The sequence below is a fragment of the Pseudoliparis swirei genome, chromosome 10 (assembly GCF_029220125.1).
Source record: "Pseudoliparis swirei isolate HS2019 ecotype Mariana Trench chromosome 10, NWPU_hadal_v1, whole genome shotgun sequence".
NCBI lineage: Eukaryota > Metazoa > Chordata > Actinopteri > Perciformes > Liparidae > Pseudoliparis > Pseudoliparis swirei.
This window is the reverse complement of record NC_079397.1, coordinates 508,296-514,497: the sequence shown is the minus strand read 5'-3', so window position 1 is coordinate 514,497 and position 6,202 is coordinate 508,296.

The window sequence follows — 6,202 nt, the reverse complement described above, 5'->3', positions numbered from 1 at the left end:
CCTAGTCCTCGTGGGGGACCTGGTCCTCGTGGTGGACCTGGTCCTCGTGGGGGACCTGGTCCTCGTGGGGGACCGGGTCCCCTAACCCTCCCCAACCTTTTTTGAGCCACGGACCGGTTCCGTGTCAGGAATTATTTTCACGGACCGGCAATATAAATGACGTAATAAATATGACGTCATACAATTATACAAAGGGCATAAAGTAGTGTTGTTGCGAGATGTGCCGACGCTTCGAAGCGTGTGTCGAATAATGGAGGGGGCGTCAAGCCAGATCGAGGCTTGCTTCATTTAGGGGAGGAGCCAAAAATGATGACGTCCGAAGCCTCGCTGCCCAGGAAGTGATGTCAGAGGACACGCCCACATCTAATAGTTCAGGACCCAGGAAGTGATGTCAGAGGACACGCCCACATCTAGGAGTTTAGGACCCGGGAAGTGATGTCAGAGGACACGCCCACATCTAGTTGTTCAGGACCCAGGAAGTAATGTCAGAGGACACGCCCACATCTAGTAGTTTAGGACCCAGGAAGTGATGTCAGAGGACACGCCCACATCTAGTTGTTCAGGACCCAGGAAGTAATGTCAGAGGACACGCCCACATCTAGTCGTTCAGGACCCAGGAAGTAATGTCAGAGGACACGCCCACATCTAGTAGTTTAGGACCCAGGAAGTAATGTCAGAGGACACGCCCACATCTAGCAGTTCAGGACCCAGGAAGTAATGTCAGAGGACACGCCCACATCTAGTAGTATATGTTTCATGTACGTTACACATATGTTTCATATACGTTACACATGTTTCATATACATTACATATATGTTTCATATACGTTACACATGTTTCATATAGTTACATATATGTTTCATATACGTTACACATATGTTTCATGTTTGTTACATATATGTTTCATGTACGTTACACATATGTTTCATATACGTTACACATATGTTTCATGTACGTTACATATATGTTTCATATACGTTACACATATGTTTCATGTACGTTACACATATGTTTCATATACGTTACACATGTTTCATATACGTTACACATATGTTTCATATACGTTACACATATGTTTCATATACGTTACACATATGTTTCATGTACGTTACACATATGTTTCATGTACGTTACACATATGTTTCATATACGTTACACATATGTTTCATATACGTTACACATATGTTTCATATACATTATATATGTTTCATGTTACACATATGTTTCATGTACATTACACATATGTTTCATATACATTACACACATGTTTCATATACACATATGTTCATCACACATATGTTTCATATGCGTTACACATATGATTCATACATTACATGTTTCATCGTTACATATATGTTTCATATCGCTATATTATATATGTTTCATATCGTTACATATATGTTTCATATATTATATATGTTTCATAATGCTACATATATGTTTCATGTACGTTACACATATGTTTCATGTAATGCTACATATGTTTCATGTACGTTATATATATGTTTCATATACACGTTACACATATGTTTCATATCTACAATATGTTTCACACATGCATTTACATGTTTACATATATGCTCTACACATATGTTTCATATACGCCATATGTTTCATGTTTGTTTACATATGTTTCATATGTTACATACATATATGTTTCATATCTACACATATGTTTCATATATCGCTACATATGTTTCATATCGCTACACATATGTTTCATATATTTACATATATGTTTCATATACACATGCTATACATATCATTCATCAATTCAATTTATTTTAGCCCAATTTCACAAATTAAAATTTGTCGAGTGCTTTACAATCTGTACACATAGACATCCCTGCCCCAAAACCTCACATCGGACAAGGAAAAACTCCCAAATAACCCTTCAGGGGGGAAAAAAAGGGAAGAAACCTGGAGGAGAGCAACAGAGGAGGATCCCCCTCCTAGGATGGACAGATGCAATAGATGTAATGTGTACAGAAGGACAGATTTAGAGTTAAAATACATTCAATGAATATGACAGAGTGTATGAATAGTTCATAGTAGGCATATTCCACGATGGAGACCTCCACGATCCATCAGGCAGATGGCGGTGGGGAGGATGGAGTGGGCGGAGTCTCAACAGGACAGTGGCGTAGTCATGAGCAGGAATTTAACGACCCAGACGATCCATCAGGCAGATAGATCTATGCGTCTCATAGGGTCCGATGACCCCATGAGACGAAAGTCAAAAGGACTTCGGGAGAAAGCAGAGTTAGTAACGTGTGATTGAGAGATGAAAATTCATCCTAAGGAGAGAAAAAGAGGAGATAGGTACTCAGTGCATCCTAACGTCCCCGCAGCTATAAGCCTATAGCAGCATATCAAGGGCTGGACCAGGGCAAACCTGATTCAGCCCTAACTATAAGCTCTGTCAAAGAGGAAGGTCTTAAGTCTACTCTTAAACGAGGTGACTGTGTCTGCCTCCCGGACTGAAATTGGAAGCTGGTTCCATAAAAGAGGAGCTTGATAACTAAAGGCTCTGGCTCCCATTCTACTTTTTAAGACTCTAGGAACTACAAGTAGTCCCGCATTTAGTGAGCGTAGCTCTAGTGGGCAATATGGTACGACAAGCTCCTTAAGATATGATGGAGCATCACCAATCAAGGCTTTGTAGGTTAAGAGAAGAATTTAAAAGTGATTCTTGATTTTACTGGGAGCCAGTGCAGAGCAGCTAGTGCAGGAGTGATGTGATCTCTTTTCTTAGTTTTAGTGAGAACACGAGCTGCAGCATTCTGGATCAACTGGAGGGACCTAAGAGATTTATTAGAGCAGCCTGCTAATAAGGAGTTGCAGTAATCCAGTCTCAAGTAACTAACGCGTGAACCAATTTTCTGCATCTTTTGAGACAAGATGTGCCTGATTTTTGAAATATTACGTAGATGAAAGAATGCAGTCCTTGAGATTTGCTTTACGTGGGAGTTAAAGGACAAGTCCCGATCAAAGATAACGCCAAGATTCTTTACAGTGGTGTTGGATGCCAGGGCAATGCCGTCTACAGAATCCACATCACCAGATAATTGATCTCTGAGGTGCTCAGGGCCGATTAAAATTACTTCGGTTTTGTCTGAGTTTAACATCAAGAAGTTGCAGGTCATCCATGTTTTTATGTCTTTAAGACATGCTTGAATTTTACAGAGTTGGTTGCTCTCCTCTGGTTTTATCGATAAATATAGTTGAGTGTCATCTGCATAACAATGAAAGTTTATGGAGTGTTTCCTGATAATATTGCCCAAAGGAAGCATGTATAAGGTAAATAAAATTGGTCCAAGCACAGAACCTTGTGGAACTCCGTGATTAACGTTGGTGGTTATCGAGGCGTCATCGTTTACAAATACAAACTGAGATCGATCTGATAAATAGGATTTAAACCAAATTAGTGCCGTGCCTGAAATGCCAATCGACTGCTCCAGTCTCTGTAACAGGATGTCATGGTCAATGGTGTCGAATGCAGCACTAAGGTCTAACAAGACCAGGACAGAGGAGTCCTTTATCTGCTGCCATTAAGAGGTCATTTGTAATTTTCACCAGTGCCGTCTCGGTGCTGTGGTGTTTTCTAAATCCTGATTGAAATTTCTCAAATAAACTATTATGATGTAGAAAGTCGCACAACTGATTTGCGACCACTTTCTCAAGGATCTTGGAGAGGAAGGGGAGGTTAGAGATCGGTCTGTAGTTAGCCAACACCTCTGGATCCAGAGTGGGCTTCTTCAGGAGAGGTTTAATAACAGCCACTTTGAAGGAGTGTGGTACGTGGCCTGTTAGCAGAGACACATTGATAATATCTAATAGAGAGCCGTAATTAAAGGCAAAACGTCTTTAAGCAGCCTCGTCGGGATGGGGTCCAAGAGACAGGTAGACGTGTTGAAGTAGAAACCGTTGAAAATAATTGGTCACGGTTGATGGGAAAATCCTCCAAATATACACCAGGGCATACAGCGGTTTCCAAGGCCATTCCACTTGAGAACAGATTGGCACTGGTTATGGGCAAGAGATTATTAATCTTGTCCCTAATAGTTAAAATCTTTCATTAAAGAAGTTCATAAAGTCATTACCACTAAGGTTTATAGGAATGCTCGGCTCCACAGAGCTGTGACTCTCTGTCAGCCTGGCTACAGTGCTGAAGAGAAACCTGGGGTTGTTTTTATTTTTTTTCTATTATTGATGAGTAATAGGCTGCTCTGGCATTACGGAGGGCCTTCTTATATGTTTTAAGACTATCTCGCCAAACTAAGCGGGATTCTTCGAGATTAGTTGAACGCCATATGCGCTCAAGCTTTCGTGACGTTTTCTTCAGTTTACGTGTCTGAGGGTTATACCATGCAGCAATCCTCCTCTTCCTCACTGTCTTCTTCTTCAGAGGGCTATCGAGTCCAGTGTCATTCTCAGAGAGCCTATGGCACTGTCAACAAGATGATCAATCTGGGACGGACTAAAGTTAGACCAGGAGTCCTCTGTTATATTGAGACGTGGTATCGAATCAAATACAGAAGGAATCGCTTTAAATTTAGCTACAGCACTATCAGTTAGACATCTAGTGTAGAAACTTTTGACTAACGGAGTACACTCCGGTAGTATAAATTCAAAAGTTATGAGGTTGTGGTCTGACAGAAGAGGATTCTGTGGGAAGACGTTCAAATGCTCAATGTCAACGCCATAAGTAAGAACAAGATCAAGCGTGTGGCCAAAGCTGTGAGTGGGTTTCGTACTCTGACAGAAGCCAATCGAGTCCAACAAGGAGATGAATGCAGCTCTAAGGCAATCATTATCAACATCCACATGGATATTAAAATCTCCAACAATAATAACTTTATCGGTTTTAAGAACCAAACTTGATATAAATTCAGATATAAACTCTGAATATGGACCTGGTGGCCGGTACAGAATCACAAATCGAATTGGCTGTAGTGTTTTCCAGGTTGGATGTGAAAGACTAAGAACAAGGCTTTCAAATGAGGTGTAGTGTAATTTTGGTTGAGGATTAATTAATAGGCTCGATTCAAAGATGGCTGCTACTCCACCTCGACCGGTGCCTCGAGGAATGTGAGTATTAATATGACTTGGAGGAGTCGATTCATTCAGGCAGACATATTCTTCATGGCTCAGCCAGGTTTCAGTTAGGCAACATAAATCAATGTGATTATCTGATATTAAATCATTCAGTAACACAGCTTTAGATGACAGAGATCGAATATTTAGGAGACCACATTTAATAGACCTATTTTGTTGCACTGCTGAAATAATTGTGTTAACTTGTATAAGGTTATTGTGTACGACTCCTCTTCTGCTTACTTTTGATTTATTTAATTGAAGTGGCCGTGGGACAGACACAGTCTCTACTCTAAAGTCAAGGGTGGGTAACTGCTCGAATGGAAGAGCAGAGAAGGGTGTTAAACTACAACTCTGCTCCCGGTTCCTGATCTGAACCCTGGGTTGTCATAGATTAAGTCCGGTGATCAACTTGGTCATATTCGCAGAAATGAGACGCGCTCCGTCCAACGTGGGATGAATGCCGTCTCTCCTCATCAGATCAGGTTTTCCCCAGAAAGTCTTCCAGTTGTCTACGTAGCCCACATTATTCGCTGGGCACCACCTCGACAGCCAGCGGTTGAAAGACGACATTCGGCTATACATTCGTCTGTCTGCAAATTTGGGAGAGGGCCAGAAAATTACGGTGTCCGACAACGTCTTGGCATAAGCACACACCGATTCCACATTAATTTTAGTGAGTTCCGAGCGGCGGGCTCGGCGTCATTACCACCGCGTGTGTACAATCTGACTGTATCTCCGCTTATCCTTAGCCAGCTTCAAACAAGACTCCACGCCGCCCGCTCCCCCGGGAGGCACACGACTCTGGTCCGTGGCCGCTTATTTTCACGTTCCTGACTATAGAGCTCCCGATAACCAGGGTGTGTTCCTCAGCGGGTGTGTCGCTGAGCAGGAAAACTGGTTCGAAACGTGAAGTGGTTGGTGCACAGCGGGCTTCTGTGTAGACTTACGACTCCTGCGAACAGTTACCCAACCATCCGGCTGCAGTTACCGCCGGGCACAGCTAACAGCTGACTGTAGCTCAGCGCCGACTCACGGGAGAGGGCGGGCTAACTAGCATAGCTGTCTGAGCTTCGATAGCGGAGCCGTGCATCTAACCCACTTA